At 38.1% G+C, this 17,359-nt stretch overlaps 1 long non-coding RNA gene across 1 annotated transcript in view; it reads right to left on the reverse strand.

The window, feature by feature from the left end:
• Window positions 1–3,312: 3,312 nt before the first annotated feature.
• The window catches only part of LOC112670736 (uncharacterized), a 28,088-nt gene continuing 14,041 nt past the window's right edge, over window positions 3,313–17,359 (reverse strand). The window contains exons 4-6 of the long non-coding RNA XR_007402107.1: window positions 11,289–11,436; window positions 5,433–5,626; window positions 3,313–3,872 (exon numbers count right to left, since the gene is read on the reverse strand). This is a non-coding gene — a long non-coding RNA (uncharacterized LOC112670736). The remainder of the gene's footprint in view (window positions 3,873–5,432; window positions 5,627–11,288; window positions 11,437–17,359) is intronic.

Consider the following 17,359-nt stretch of genomic DNA (forward strand, 5'->3'; position numbering starts at 1 on the left):
TGTATCTCTTTGTGCTTTTCTATGTGTTCTAAATTTTACTGTTTTGTAATGAGAACAATACCAAAAATAACTTTTAAAGAGGTACTCTGGTGCTCTGATGGCTAATGGTAGGCAAGCAGCACTCCCTAAAGACCACTCAACAAGGCTAGTTTCTGGCTATGCTCCTTGCCCAAGCCAGAAGACTTGGGCATCAGATCTCTGGAGAGTCTTTTCAGCTACCTGGTCTGATTCTCTGCTTTTAAGATAATCATGATTTGTAGATCTCTTGTTGTCTCAAGCAACTTTTCAATTGTAGAGGAATCAGAAGCATTTCACTGTCAGAGCTAATGGTCCATACCAGTACCGCCACCCTGTAGAATAATTATGCTTTTAAGGGGAACATTCTCTATTACCCTGTGATGGTTAAGTGCAGGATTGTTCTCTTCATTTCAAGAGGAGTGGCTCTAATTTAATGCTTCTGAATGATATTGAAGAGAAAAGATATTTGTTCTCAGAGAGATCTTTTTAATAGGATCACTACCTTGAAGCAATGTTCCCTTGGAAACTGCTTAATGTCTGTCTGTGCAGCAGGGGTATTAGATTTTTAGAAGGTGGGTACATGTGTATGTATGTGAATTCACATCGAAATGGCTAAAGAAAAGTATGAAAAAAATGCATTCATATCCTAAAATACCAAATTAAGTTAAAATTATATAATCATTTTTCAGAATAGGGAGATAATGAAAAGAAGAAAACATTCGATTATTATAATGCTTTCAAATGTTAATGTCATGGGAAAAATGTATATCTAAAATACACAATTCCCAACTCACACTAGTTTTTGAATTCTTCTTAGCCTCCATGCTTTGGGTTATATGAAGAAATTAATATATGTTACTGCAGTTTTTGGCTTGACATAAAAGCACTTGCATATATGGTATTTTGAGGGTGTGGGAGGGTAAATTAATATGAAGAGCATTAACATTTTGTGCTTTGATGGATATTCTAAAAGGAAAATAGAATCATATTCATTAGATAGAATAGATTGCTTTAGAGGTACAAAACATTATTTCAGTTAGTGTTCAAATCACAATCTGTAGGAGTTAAACATACCCACTAAATATTTAAAGGAACATTGGACAATATCTGCCTCAGTGGTCCTGAATGACCAGTGTGCATGTGCGTCAGGGATGTGCCACAGGGCTGAGAAGATAAGAAATCAATGCTGAGCATTTCAGATTGCCAAAATCCCTCTCTACTCTAAGGGGTTGTAGCAGAGTTGGATGGAGGAAGAGGAGGCTCCAATGATTCTGAATTTTGAAAAATTCCCAGAAATTTCTGCTTAAAAACTATGCAGTTTAGCTTTTTAAATTTAAGAATGAAAATACCAGGATCCAGAAATTGAAGTGTCATCGCATAAAATCACCAAATTAGTTTTTGAGAAAACTAAGATTGATTCCTCATTTAGCAGATAAGCTATTTTAATTTTTAATATGCAGATTGAAAGGGTGGGGATAGGATTAAATACTCAGTAGATTAAAAATTTAGTGCTTCTCAAATTGCTTTACATTTTCTTATCCAATTCAACCCAACACTTTGCTTGTCACTTATTGATGCTATGACTCCTACTGCTCCAGCTCTGTGTCATATCTGCCCCTTTGGTATAGGAATGAGTGACATCTCTATGATGTCAAGATGTAAACCTGATTCGAAAAGTTACACCGTGTTGGGAAATGAGTAGAAAACAAATATGCATTGACAGTTGCTTCAAGAGGTTAGCACTGAAGAAGAAAAGTGATAGTGGTAGTTGGGTACTAGAGAAAGGATAAAACTCTGTGAGATGTGGTGGAAAAAAATGGAGAAAGTGTTATAGCAATTTTTCTAGATGGTACTGATGTGGTGTATGAAAATACTTTCAGGTTTTCGTTGTAGTAATGCTACATAACAACCAACCTCTCATGGGCACCTGGGCAGTTCAGTTGGTTAAGTGTCTGCCTTTAGCTCAGGCCATGATCCTGGGTTCTGGGATCCAGCCCTGCATTGGGCTCCTTGCTCAGCAGGGGAGTTTGCTTCTTCCTCTAACCCTCCCCTGGTCCTGCTCTTTCTCTCACTCTCTCTCAAATAAATAAATAAAATCCTTGAAATAGCCCCCCAAATCTAATGGCTTTCAACAATAGTGGCTTGCTTTCTAGTGGGCTTGTGGGTTGGATCTGACTTGCTGGGCCCTGCTGGGCTTCTTGGGCTTGGATACGGCTTGTGGATTGGTTTAGGTTTGACCTCATACTGTCCATTCAGGGACCAGAAGCAACTCCATGTTCTTTTCAAGGCAGTTGATAAAAACATGATTGGTCATGCTAAATCACTATAGCAGATTTAAAGCTTTTGCTTGTATGGTACCCCTTTGCATAGTCCACTGGCCAGTGGTAGTCATGTGGCCTTCCATCAATGAATGAACATCATCAACATCAATGAATCAAGGAAGTACTCATTTCTTACAGACTGAGGGAGTGACCATATGAATTTCAGGACTGTATATGACAAAGCATAATGTTCCACAGCTCTTCTTCGGCACCTTCCTACTATCCAGGTCCTTTATACATTGACTCATACTTTGGGTTGCTGAGCCTCTGGTTCCCACCACTGTGTTCTCATAGTACTTCCTTTTACTGTGCAATTGGAGTTTTCAAGGAGGCTTCCCTGAAATGGTGACATGTGAATAAAGTCTTGAAAAAAGGCAAAGGAGAGAGCCATACAGGTATCAGGAGAAGTTTTCTAGGCAGAGATAAGAGCAAGTATCAGGTCACTGGGCAAGAATATATCTGTTGTGTGCAATGATAAGGAGATAGAGTAGTAGGAATGGAATGAAGGGGAGAATAGTAGATGATGTCAGAGTGGTAAGGGAGATGGATGGTGGGTTAAGTAGAAGAGTGACACAGTACAGCTTTTTTTTTTTTTTAAGACTTATTTGAGAGAGAGAGCATGCACATATGCGCATAGAGAGAGGAGTAGAGGGAGAGAAATCCTCAAGCAAACTCCCCTCTGAGCACAGAGCCTGATAAAGGGGCTAGATGCAGGGCCAGATCCCAGGACCCTGAGATCATGACCTGAACTGAAATCCAGAGTGAGATGCTTAACTGGCTAAGCTCCCCAGGCACCCCAATTAACTCACATTTAAAGGCTCATTCTGGCTGTCACATTGAGAATACCCTATAGGGGAAGGAGGAACTTTGGAGACTGGTTAGGGGGCTATTATTATACTCCTTTAAAGAGATAATGGTGACTTGAACCAAGGTGATTGCAATAGAGTTGATGAGGTGAGATTCTGGACATATTTGAAAGGTAATAGGATTGGATGTGGTGTATGAAAGAAAGTCAGTGATGACTTCTAAAAAGTCAGTGATGACTTTGAAGCAACTGAAATGATCATACTTTTTTTTTATTTTTTATTTTTTTTTAGATATGGGGAAAATTGTGAGAGAAACAGGTTTAGAAGGTCAAATCAATTTTTTCCATCAGAAGTTGGGAGATTTTTATTTGAGATGTTTTTTGGAAGATGTTGAATAGGGGTTTGGTGCAGTAGATTATATTATTTGTTCACAATTTGTCCTTACCTCTCAATCCTTGTCATGGCTTCCATGGGGTGGAGTATACTTCTCTCATGCTGGACTTGGCCATCTGACTTTCTTTCACCAGTTAAATGTGGGTGAAAATAATAGTATGCCAGTTAAGCTGAGGCTACCAATGGCATGGCAAATAATGTGGCAATCCCTTTGAAGAGTTCTCTCTCTGCCATGCAAAGAGCATGCCCTTGAGGAGCTGTTATTCCCAGAATGAGATATGTGTAATATGCCAGAACTGATCCTGTAGCCTGAAGCAGAGATGCCTTGGCAGACCTGCAGATAAATGGGCAAGAAATGCATCATAATAGGACAGTGAAATTTTTGAGGTATTTGTTACATAGCATTATTAAAGCAGGGTATGATGAATGCAGTTAGATAATGCAATTAACTGTGGAGTTTATGGGAGAGGTCTGGCTGAAAATATAAATCTAGGAGTCATCAGCCTGAAGACTGATAGATCATCCAGAAAATAAGTACATATAGAGAAGAGATCCAGAGATGGAGCTTTAGGGCCCTCCAGTGCTGTTATCAAAAAGGGGAGGAGGAACCAGCAAAGGAAACTGAAGTGTTCCATTGGTAGGGGAGAAACCAGGAGAGTGGGGTATCCTGGAACCCAAGTGAATGAAGTCTTTCAAGGAGGAGGATGTGATCAAGTCAATATCTGACTAAGTCAGATATTGCAGACATGTCATTTATTTGGAAGACTGAGACCTAATTTAGCAAAAGGGACGTGAACTTGACAATAGAAGTATTGGTGAATTGGTGATTTTATGCTTAACAGAATGATGTAGTAGAGATGAAAAAAATCATGAAAGAGAGGAGAATTTCTAAAGCAATAGCATTTACTTGAGAAATTATGGGATCCAGTGCTCAAGTAGAGGAGTTGGCTTTGGATGGAAGCATGGAAAATTCACCTATAGTAACAGAAAAGGAAGTGCAGTACATGCAGCTGGGGTGGATAATGTCATAAAGTCATGGTTCAGTAGCCAGGTGTTTGATAACTGAGTTAAAAAAACCAAAGCAAAATGTATTGAGGGCATGCATACAAGACAGCATTACAGGACTAGTTTATCTAATCTATTAGTCTATTCATTTCTTTACTTGTGTGGAGATACGATTGCAGGTGACACTATCTACAAATAAATTAGAGAGAAAACAATAAATCAGGACCATGAATCCCCTTCCTTCTGTTTCTGACCATCTTGCTGCTCTGTGTCAACTTTAACAGTTTACAAGGGAGAAAAAGTAATCTGGTAAGTTTTCCATCTTTATTTTTAAGATACTGTACGTGTTTTTTTTTTTTTTTTCATAAGATCCTGTAGAATAATACCCTGGAAGGAGATTAATTTCACATCCCTCATACTGCAAAGATCCTCTTTCCCCCAATGGAAAACTAGAAAAGATTGATGAGGTCATTTTGGCTGTTTCACAATAAAAATTTCCTGTATTTGCTTAGCAATTAGGACATAAATATACTTTATTTTTAAAAGGTACATTTTCACAACTACTTCACTTACAATGGTTAATTTTATGATAGGATTTAACTTTTTGCCAACTTTAATTTATGATGTTAAAGTGTTGCATTTGAGTACTTTACTTAATTGGCTTCCAGAGAGTGACGGACGGGCAAGGCTTAAGTTAATCAGCTCTGAATCTCTAGAGCAAATTTTCTTTTACCTTCTTTATTAATTTTCTGCTTAGGGGTTGTCAGGAGATAGTATAAAGTCCTTTGGGAATCCCACATTCTAGAGAAGCCAATGCATGAAAAGATAATAAACTGTGTGCTTTTTTGTACTTGTGCTCCTCCAGGATGGGATTCTTGAATAATTATACCTTCATGAGATGAGAAGCACCACTCTTTTGTATTTAAAAATGAGCTACATTTCAGTTCATCAGCAGCATCCTTTATTTTGGAGTCTTGAGGTAGAGGTTGGAAATACCTCATTCATTTCTTCCTTTGTCTTTCCTGAGGAAAACCACATCCAATTTTTAGTTCTTCTAGACATCAAATGGAGATGAAATGTCTACTAGAAAGAGAATAGAACACAACTGTCTCAGTCCATTTAATTTTCTGTAACAAAATACCACAGACTGAGTAGCTTATAAATAATAGAAATTGATTGCTCGAGGTTCTGGAAGCTAGAAGTTCCATAGTAGGATGCCAGCATTAGAGGGCCCTCTATCAGTTTGCAGAATTCTTGGTGTGTCCTCACATGGTGGAAGGGGCAAGGGAGCTCTCTGGGATCATTTATTAAAATAAGATTATTAATTTCATTCATGAGGGTTCCACCCCCATAACCTAATTACCTCTCAAAGGTCCTACTTCCTAATGGTGTCACTTAGGGCATTAGGATTCCAGTGCATGAATTTTGAGGGGACCTCAGATTCAGACCACAGCAATAACAAATTGTATGTTGAAAGGGGGATAGGTTGTTTTGTGGAATTTTATTTTTCAGGTGAAAATGTTAGTTGATTATAGTGTGTAACATATTTTCTATTAGATAGCAAAATTATGTCATGGCTTTATTTGATATAAATCCACTTCACGCATCTCAATTGTTTTTAAATTATCAGGGAGCTCACACATAATTTTTAGAATTTTGTAGCAAATTAAAATGTACCTTCTTTGGTAATTCACATAGTTTATATGCTTAAGGGAATGAAGTTTAATATCACAAATTCTGTAGGATTTTCTTCTTCTTCTTTTTTAAAGATTTATTTTGAGAGAGAACAAACAAGCAAGTAGGGGGAGGGGCAGAGGGAGAGAATCTTCAATCTGACTCTCCGCTGAGTGCAGAGCCCAATGCAGGGCTTCATCTGAAGAACCATGAGATCATGATCCAAAGTCAGACGCTTAACTGACTCAGCCACCCAAGTGCCCCACAAAATCTGTAGGATTTTCTAATTAACTATGCATTTTCTATTCCAGCCAAAAGATTACCTAGTTGAATGAGATAGAAGAGTTATCAATGATAGGAAAATTATCATTGAGATTACCTAGTTTTTCCTAAACCTGTGTGTATTAGGGTTTCTAGAGAAACAGAATATATATGTTTACATTTATTTATTTATTTATTTATTTATTTATTTTTCATTTATTTATTTATTATGAGAAATTGGCTCATGCAATTATACAAGATGATAAGTTCCACTATCTGCCCGCCATAAACTGGTTGCCCAGGAAAGTCAGTAGTGTAATTCCAATCCTCTGCTTTTTATTCTATTCAGGCCCTCAACAGATTGGATAATAACCATCCGTATTGGGAGGCTCAATCTACTGAATCTGCCACTGATACAAATGCTAATCTCATCTGGAAATATACTTTAGAGTAACACAAACTGATTATTTTATATTTGACACCATTTTTCCTTTTTTTATCCAAAATCTAATTCTGATTTAGAATTAATGTTGAAATGTCCAAAGCAATCTACAGATTCAATCCCTATAAAAATTACTGTGGCATTTTTCACAGATAATAATAATCCTAAAATTTGTATGGAACTACAAAAAAGCCTGAATGGTCAAAGCAATCTTGAGAAAGAAGAACAAAGCTAGTGGCATCATACTTCCTCTTTTTAAACTAGATTACGAAACTTTAGTATCCAAAACAGTATGGTACTGGTATAAAAACAGACACATAGATCAGTGGAATAGAATAGAAAGTCCAGAAATAAACCTCACGTATCAATTAATTTTTAAAAGATATATTAATTTTTTTTGAGAGTGCCTGTGAGAGTGGGAGGAGGGGCAGAGGGTGCGAGTCTTTCACGCAGACTCTGTGTTGAACATGGAGCCTGATTCCAAGACCCATGAGATCATGACCTGAGCTGAAACCAAGAGTCTGACACTCAACTGATGAAGTCACCCACATGCCCTAAAGTCAATTAATTTTGACAAAGGAGCCAAGAATATAAAATAGGGAAAGGATATTCCGTTCACAAAATGGTATTGGAAAAATTGGATATCTAAGTGCAAAAGAATGACACTAGACCTCTGTCTTCTACCATACACAAAAATAAACTCAAGTGGATTAAAGAGTTGAATATAAGACCTGGAACCATGAAACTCCCAGAAGAAAGCATAAGGTCCTTGACTCTGGTCTTGGCTGTGGCAAGAAGTTGGTAAAAGGTTTAAGTTTGCAGTTAGAAGAGAAATAAAGTCTGAGGATCTAATGTATAATGCTGACTATAGTTGATAATACTGTATCGCAGAATTGAAATTTGCTGAGAGTGGAACTTTTCTCATGAAGAAAAAAAGAAATATGTGAAATGATGAATGTGTTAATTATCCCGGTGATGGGAATCCTTTTATAATCTGTGTGTATATCAAATTATCACATTGTATACTTTAAGTATATTATAAATTTTATATGTCAATTATACCTCAGTAAAGCTGAAAAAAGGGGGGAAAAGAAAAAATAAGCAAGCATTGATCGTGGTGATGACTGACTGTATCACTGTCTTTCAACTTAGTGGATATACTCACAACCCACGCATGTCTTTAAAAGGGTCTGTTTTATGGTATGACTTATATTTCAAATAAGACATTCATAGACAATAATGAAAAAATATTATTCGTATCTACTATGTAACAGTCATTATTGTTGGTGCTGAGGATTCCTTAGTGAATGAATGAAACACAGTAGAACTTAATTTATTCGAATGGGAATAATTCTAGTGGACTTCATAGTTCAAAGAAGTGTCAGAGGAGGGGATGAAAGAGACCTAAGCAAAATTGTAGGTAGAGGAAAAGCAGCCCACAGAGGAGGATGAAGCTAAGAAACGTGTAAATTACCCTTGGAAGGGAGTGATACTTTCCAGAAATAGGAGAAAATAAAGGAAGAGTAGACCTAGATACTGAAAAAAATTTAAGGTAGTAGTACAAGAACTCAGTGGTGTTTCTGTCTGGAGGCATAGCTCTGTACAGGATGATGAGATTTAAATTCTATATTGACTTTTTATGTGTATAAGGGAAAATATCACTTCCATAGTCACAGGACTTCAGCATTCTTCACCCCGGACTTAGAGTCTTTTAGAATCTAGGTGTTTGGCACTACTAGTCTCAGGTGGGGATTTTGACCTGGGCAGCTTTCCTTGTCCAGGTTGTTGTTGTTTTCCTTTAATTTTATTTATTTTATTTTTAGTTTTTACCATCAGAGCCACTGACACACAGTTTTAATGGGCTGTTTGGTCTTCTCTTTTAGGTTGTAAATTTTTGCTGAAACAAGCTCTGTGTTTTCAAGTGCCCTGTGTCCCTGCTTTTCATAATAGCTCAATAAGTATTTGATACATGATCAGGGTTTTTTTTTTTTTTTTTTTTTTTTAACAGCTACTTCATTTCCAGAAGAAGAATGAATGGATGTGAGTTGCTAGGGTGTGTATTCCGAGCTAGTACTTCAGTTAATAGGAGGGTACAGTGAATATCTCATCTTTTATTTATGCTTATCATTATGCAATTCAACCCAGAAGTAGAAGTTGGCAAGGACTCTCCTAGGTGGAAATATCCCAGAAATCCACAAGAGGGAGATATACTGCCACTGAAGGAGAGAATGGAGCTAATGAGATAACCAACTTCAAACTTTTTAGAGCAGGATATTTTAGTGTATTTCCCCAATTGAAAATGAGAAAAAGATAGTCTTTCTATCCTTTGGCTTTACTGTTTTCTTTTGGGGATGAGAGATTAGATTTGGGATGCTCAGTTATTTGCAGACTCTTGGAATATGCATGATATGTCAAGGTTTATGACACATCAACGGCTTCAGTGAGCGTATCTAAAGGCTTTAAGGATTTTTGTTTGTTTTTGATCTGATTGTGGCTCTTTCAAGGACGGCTAGCAAAGCTGCTTTCTCTCTGCCTCCTCTTTTCATTTCTTTGGCAGTGACAGTGGGGAGTTAGTGCTGGCCAAATTGGGTTTAATACCCTTGCTGGGAAGTGCCCTCACTGATCTCACGGTCTCCTTTGGGCGCGATGTTCCAGCAGGATGAATCATTTTGGGTTTCAGTGGCCCTTACCTACCAATAGGAAAGGCTGAACTCCAGATAACTGTACAGAAGGGGAACAGAAGGAAACTTTATTTTGAATAACATATATTTGTACTTTGAAATTCATACTTGTTGCCCAACAGCCTCATGTTTATGTGGTCACTAGGGACAGAAGCTGTTTATAATTTCAACATAAATGTTTGTAATATTATTACTAGATTGCTTCTAAGTTTTATTTTGACTCTTTTTAGAGAATTTTCTTTTCTCCTCCTGTGTGTTTACAAATGATAGGGTATAATATTTTCAGTGTTTGACATTCCTGACCTTCCATAATTCTTTTTTTTTTTTAAGATTTATTTTTTTTATTTGAGAGAGAGAGAGCGAGAGAGAGAGCGAGCACATGGGTGTGTGGGCACATGAGCATGGGGGAAGGGGCAGAGGGAAACAGAGAGAAACCCAAGCAGATGCCACAGTGACCATGGAACCCCACCTGGGGCTTGATCTCAGGATCCTGAGATCATTGCCTGAGCCCAAAGAGTTGGCTGCTCAACTGACTGCACTACCCAGGCACCCCTGACCCTGACCCCTCTCTAATTCTTAAAACTATTTCTTCCGTTGGCCTTCCCACTCCCTCTTTTTTTTTTTTAATTTTTATTTATTTATGATAGTCACAGAGAGAGAAAGAGAGAGAGGCAGAGACATAGGCAGAGGGAGAAGCAGGCTCCATGCACCGGAAGCCCGATGTGGGATTCGATCCCGGGTCTCCAGGATCGTGCCCTGGGCCAAAGGCAGGCGCCAAACCGCTGCGCCACCCAGGGATCCCCCCACTCCCTCTTTTTTAGCTTCCCATTCTCAATATTCTTCAAATGGTCCTTTCCTTCCTTTCACATCATTGCTGTCCAGGGTGCCTCTGTCTCCATCCTGTCTTAGGGAGACTGTATCATTTAGAGATTAATAAGAGTCCATGCTGGAGACAATCTGTCTGGGCTCATATCCTAGCTGGTACCGATTAGCTACGTGTGACCTTGGGCAAGTTGCTTATATTAACTGTGCCATATAGCCTCACAAGCCACAAAAGGGAGTTAGTGATAAATGCCTACCTACCTCATTGGGTTTCTGTGAAAATATCAATTAATATATGTAAAGGATTTAGACCGGAGCCTGGCACATAGGAAGCACTCTTTAAGTGTTGGGTATTATCATTATCAATCTCTTCCATCAGAGAGACTCTTCTTGCAGAGGATCATCTACACCCAAAGCCTCAAGTATTTCCTATATATCTTTTCTGAGCTCTCAGCAGCTTTCCTTGGGTTCTCTACACATTTCTACAAGGACGGCCCACAGCTACCTCAGACATGTTTAGAACTGAATTCACAAAAAAAAAAAAAAAAAAAACAAAACCCTGAATTCACTGTCTTACTCTCTTCTCCTTGCAAACCTGCTTCTTCTGTTTTCTCTTTCAGCCAGTGGTACCATTTCTTTTCTGGTGGCCGAAGCCTGGGAACAATGAGTTATCTTTGCCTTCAGTCCTTGACCTCCAACTCACTTGATTACCAAATTATGACAATGGATCTGTTCACACTTCATCCACACTCAAGCCCTTTATTACCATACAGACCCTGAACCCATCTCCTTGTTCCTACATGTACCTTGTTCTTGCCACCTTGGCCAGAATGACCTTTAGAAAAATGAACATCTGATCACATACCTCCTGAGATGAATAATTTCTATGGTTTTTATAGCTTTTAAGATGATGGTCTGACACACAAGATCTTTTGCAGTCTGGCCTCTGCTTGCCTTCCCATGCTGACCCCTGGTTGCTCTCTGCCACATGGAAAATATTATCCTCATGTTAACTTGAGGGGACAAAAGGGAAACTTCATTATTCATGCAGAAGAGAGGGATTAGTATCTAAATACTTGTGCTTAACAGGACCTGTGTTTAGTAAAGCACATGGTAGGTACTAAATATATGTTAATATCTATACACATAAAGCCTGGATTCTGTATGAATGAGGATTTTTTCTTGCTCATGGACTTTAAAACTGTCTTCAATGTGTTGATTGGAATCAGCATGTTCCACAGCATAATTAAAATGTGAGAAATATTTCTAGCACATCAGTAATAGAGACACTTTCAAATAATGTCTAAGGAAATGCAAGCTCAAACTTACAAATAGCCTTTTACACAAACAACACTCAGAGGTACATTTTCCCCTTAATGCATGTACATAACTTCCATTAACAGTCTTTGCCTCTGTGTTTAGCTTTTATTTTTATGTCTGTTGTATAAATCTGAGTCTTGACACTTTAATGGAAAGATCTTGATTTGTGATGACATCATATCAAATGTAGAGATAGTTGGATTGTTTGGAAAACTTTCACTTGAGAGTATCGATCTGTAATTCTGAAGCAAAATTATTTTAAACCTGTGACATTCTGCTTCTCAAGGGAGCTTCTTCAGATCACAGGTCCCACGTGCTACCTTCACCTCTCCAAGTTTTATTTCCTCTATGACTTCTTGTGGGTAGCTGCAGGGAAAATGGCTTGATGTGACCCAATCCCACTTCAAAGGCAAAGAGCTAAGACTGGAGGGGAATGTTAGAAGTTGTTATGGCTTCTGTAGGGAGGGGCTGACACACTGCCTGGTGGGTGACATGGGATGGGTCATGGGAAGGGAACAGCTGAAGCCGTCCGTCCTTCCTTCCTTCCTTCCTTCCTTCCTTCCTTCCTTCCTTCCATCCTTCCCTCCCTCCCTCCCTCCCTCTTGCCCTTGTTTTCCTCTGTGTCTTTCTATATTTCTTTTTTTTTTTAAGATTTTATTTATTTATTCATGAGAGAGAGAGAGAGAGAGAGAGAGAGAGAGAGGCAGAGACACAGGCAGAGGGAGGAGCAGGCTCCATGCAGGGAGCCCGCTGTGGGACTCGATCCTGGGTCTCCAGGATCATGCCTGGGCTGAAGGCTGCGCTAAACCGCTGAGCCACCGGGGCTGCCCTCTATATTTCTTTCTTGATGTTAGTGTAGTGGTTAGCACAGAATTGGTATTCTAGAAACCACTCTGGTGAGACTTTGTCCTACATCCTGTAATCTAAACCTGTTTCACACAAACTTGGGGGCAAGTTAAAGGTTTGACTGTACCAGAGTTTCCTGTTTCCTGTGTTGCTCTGGGATTCTGAAAATTGGAGGTGGGCATAAATCTTTGCTTCTCCTCGCAGTTGTCTTTTAGGCCTTCCTGACTGAGGGTGTGGCCATTGGATCCTGCTCATCATAAATGGAAGTCTGAAACCCAGAAGTTTCCCTAGGTTACCTTCAGTCACTTCCCACCCCACCTACCCTTGCCTAGCAGCTGCCCTGATGAATGATGTATAGCTTTGACCTTCATGCTGAATTGTGACCGTAACTTTTTATTCTAGCACTTTGTTCACTGGATCAGACAGAAGATGAGGGTTTTATCCCAGGGTAATACCTCTTTTCCAAATGTGAACCTGAATGGATATTTCAAGGATCACAGAATATAAAGTTGGAATCTAGGTCGTTGTCCTCTTATTAGGGAGGAAGAAACTGAGACTCACCAAGCTGAAGTTACTTGCTCAAGACAGATGTAGTGACAGAGCTAACAGATGGGAGCTCAGTTACCTGACTCCCAGCACAGACCCTCCCCCGCTCCATTCCTTGTTTCTCTTATTCTCCCTCTTTATTCCTTCTTCCCATCCTCCCTTCTGTTTTATTTCCATTATATGTGAACACTTTCACAATGCGGAAGGCATGGTCATTGTTATATCATAAAACTCCTAACAATCATCTCTTAAATGACCACAAGGTATTATTCAAAGTCATGAAAAGATGGACTTTATATTTTGAGGGTTTTATTCACTATTAAGTTTCTCTAAATCAGAGAGTTGAGTCCCCACATTTTTGCTTTCAGACTGCTCAGCCAGTGAGGTTGGTTTGTTCCCTTTCATGGCTCATTTTTTTATAGCTTGTAAGGGCAACTCATTGTCTTGTTCTTAGCCAGTTCTTTTGTGTCATTTAATATCACCATGACACTTCTCTCTGCTGACAATCATATCCTAGCTACAGTAATTATTTTTCTTTTTAATTTAAGAGATATTTCCAGCATACAAATAAGAACAAAAGATATATAACAGAAGTCCACATTTTTCACTCTCCAGCTTTAATACATATTAATATTTTGATATGACTTCATCAGATGCTTTTAATGAAATACAGCATTGCGGATAGGAAAGTCCCTTAAGTTCCAAATGTCCTCAGGGATAAGCATTGTCATAAAGTTAATGCATGCCCATTTCTTTATATTACATCTCCACAAGCAATGTGTTTTTAATAACAAATAAACAGGCTCCTGGGTGGCTCAGTTGGTGAAGTATCTGACTCTTGATGTTGGCTCAGGGTCCTGACATTGTGCCTCACGTCCAACTCCATGCTCTGTGGGGAGTCTGCTTGAGATTCTCTCTCTCCTTCTTCCTCTGGCCCTCCCCTTCCCGTCTCAAATAAATAAATCAATCTTTAAAAAAATTAATTGAAATAAACAATCATTGTGTACGTACTCTTGTAACTTTCTTTTTTCACTCAAAATTACTTTCTTTAGATGTAGCCATACTGATTAAGTAATTTGTTTTCATTGATCTATATATTATTCACTTAGGCTGCTATTCCTTTTATTAAAGGAATAATAATTTTATCTATTCTATTAATAGATGTTGAAGGTGCATTCAGTTTTTTTCTATTGTAAACTATGCTGCAGTGAACATCCTTGTATATATTTTTTAGTGGTCTTATGTGGGAGTTTCTGCAGGGCACCCACCTGAGAGTGGAAATTTTGGTTTGTAGAGCATATTTAACTTTGCTAACTATGCTAAATGATTCCCTGAAGTGGTTTTCCAACTTACAGTCTCCTCAGCAGTGGATGAGAGTTCTCATTTCTCTCCATTCTCTCTGTTGTAGTAATGAAACGTATTTCACCAGTGACTTCTCACTCTCTGTCTTTTAGGCATGTGGTAGCTTACATTGTCCTACTCCCTTTGAAATTAGCTGTAGTCATGAGATTTGTTTGGGCAATAAAATGTGAGCAGAGTCTTAAGGGCCAGTGAGACATTTGTTATGTACTCTGGACTCTGCCTCAGTAAATTTTAATGACCCATGTGGTGACTTCTTCATCATATTGGGTCTCAGTGAAGATGACATGGAGCAATGCCTCCAGTTGACTTACAATAAAGTAGGATTGTAAATAAATCGGGGATGTAAATAAATTACAATAGAAGCTGGAGAACCATGTTCTAGTGGCCAAATCTGGCTCACTGCCTGTTCTTATTTTTTTTTAATTATTTTTGTTATTTTTTTTCACTGCCTGTTTTTGTAAAGTTTTATCAGAACATAGCCATGCCCATCTGTTGGATATTAAGTTGGGAAATTGAAGTGGAAACCATGTGGCCTACAAGGTTGAAAATATTTACTATACTTGGCCCTTTGCAGCAAAAGTTTGCTGACCTCTGTTTTAGACCAGAGATTCTGAGGTGATTTGTTACTGCTGTATATCATAGCACATCCTGACTAACCTATTCTCCAGGGTGTGGTATTAAGTGACTATACATTTTTTTTTCTCAATTTAATGGGTATTTAAAAATGTTTCTTATCAGGGAATTAAATAATTCTTTTTTTTGAAAGCCATAGATATATGTTGCTGACTGACAGGTACCTAATGGCCCTTTCTTTCGAAAATTCTTTTTAAACAACTTTATGGAGGTATAATTATACACAGTAAACTCACCCTTAAAATGCCATGATTTTTAGTAAATGTATAAAGTTGTTACAATCACTGCTATCCAGTTTTAGAGCAATTTCATCATCCTCCAGAGTTTTCTTGTGCCCATTTGCAGTCAATCCCTACTCTTACCCCTAGCCCCAGACAATCAGTGATATGCTTTCTACCTGTCTGTAAACATTTTCTGCTTCTGGACATTTCCTCTAAAAGAAATCATAATTTTTGAAGAATGTTAATCTGAACTGAATCATGGTATTTTTTGCACTTTTCTTTTTTCACTTAACAAGTTTTTGAGATTCATCCCTGTTTCAACACCAGTCAGTAGTTTGGTCCTTTTTATTGCTGACTAGTATTCCATTATAAGGAAATTCCACACTTTATTTATGCATTCACAAACTGATGGAAATTTGATTTGTTTCTACTTTTTGGCTGTGTGAATAATGCTGCTAAAAACATTTGGGGACATGCCTTTACATAGACATATGTTTTCATTTCTCTTGGGTAAATTTCTGGGGATGGAATTGCTGCATAAAATGGTAAGTTTACATTTCTCTTTTTAAAGAAACTGCTCAACTCTTTTCCAAAGCAGCTGTACCATTTTACATTCCCGCCAGCAATGTGTGAGAGCACCAGTTTCTTCACATCCTCAGCAACATAATTTTTTGATTATAGCCATTTAGGTGGGTGTCCAGTGGTATCACATTTTAATTTCCTTTTCATTTCACTAATTACTCATGCCATTGAGCAAGTTTTCATTTCACTAATTACTCATGCCATTGAGCAAAGTTTATGATTATTAACCATTTACATATTTATGAAATATCTACTCAAATAATTTATCCATTTTGAAATTGGGTTGTGTTTCCTTATTATTAGTTGAAAGAATTCTTTATGTATAGTTGAGGTCCAAGTCCTTTATTAGATATAGGATTTATAAATACTTTCTCCTAATATGTGGTTTGTCCTTTCGTTTTCCTAATGGTATCCTTTGAAAGACAAAAGATTTTAATTTTGATTAACACCAGTCTATCATTTTTCTCTTTTATCATGTTTTTGCTCTTGTTTTTAAGACTCTTGCTCAACCCAAAGTCATGACAAATTTCTTCTAGGTTTTCTTCTAGAAAGTGTGCAGTGTTAGTTCTTACATTTAGGCCTGTGACCCATTTTGAATTGATACTTTTTTTGGTGCCTTGTGGAGAGGAAGGTAGTATTAGTGGTGAAAAACTGATGCTTTACAGAGTTTGATAAAGAAGAGAGTCAGTCAGAAGCCAGAGAACCCATTTTGCAACTTTCCATATATGAAAATAGAAAAAAATTTTAACTATGAAAATGTGTTTCTTCTGTGGAGTATACATTCTAAAAGTTTATCAATGTTTATAGTGTGAGTAATAACGAGAGCTTACTCTTTATGTGTATTAAGTTGTGGATATTTGAAAAGAAACTTTAATTGAAGCTTATGCAACCTTATTTTTCCTTCCGGTTTTACACACTTCAAGAGAGAGCCAGGCAAGTCCAGAGAGACTTAAGTTCTCTTCAAAGATTCTAGGACATAACTCAGCAAGGAACACTTTCATAATTCTTTCATAAAACGAGGGGAACACAGATGTCTTTGAGTAGGACTAACACTGCTCTCTGTAGAGATTTAATTGTACACATGGAGATAAGCCTTTTTTTTTTTTTTTTTCTTTCTAGCTGCAGCAACTTGAGAGCAGAGTGGGAAGTTACACAGTGTGTATTTAGCTGTAGAATTACTCGGTGACTGAGCAGTGTTTCCCCTGCCCCACCAACCTAAAGGGGCAGGCATCATGGTCACAGTAACAGTAGCAACATCCAAAAGGATCCTCTTAATCTTCAGGAAAATGCACTATCTCCTTTGTTCCCCATGTTCCTCCGCCTCTGGACAGAGTCCTGGGTGCTGTTCTCATTGTCCTTGTGGTGGTCTTATTCAGGGCTGGCTGATGTCCACACCAAGTGCTGTCTTCCAGGCTCTTCTGCTCTC

The sequence above is a fragment of the Canis lupus genome, chromosome 14 (assembly GCF_003254725.2).
Source record: "Canis lupus dingo isolate Sandy chromosome 14, ASM325472v2, whole genome shotgun sequence".
Taxonomy (NCBI): Eukaryota; Metazoa; Chordata; class Mammalia; order Carnivora; family Canidae; genus Canis; species Canis lupus.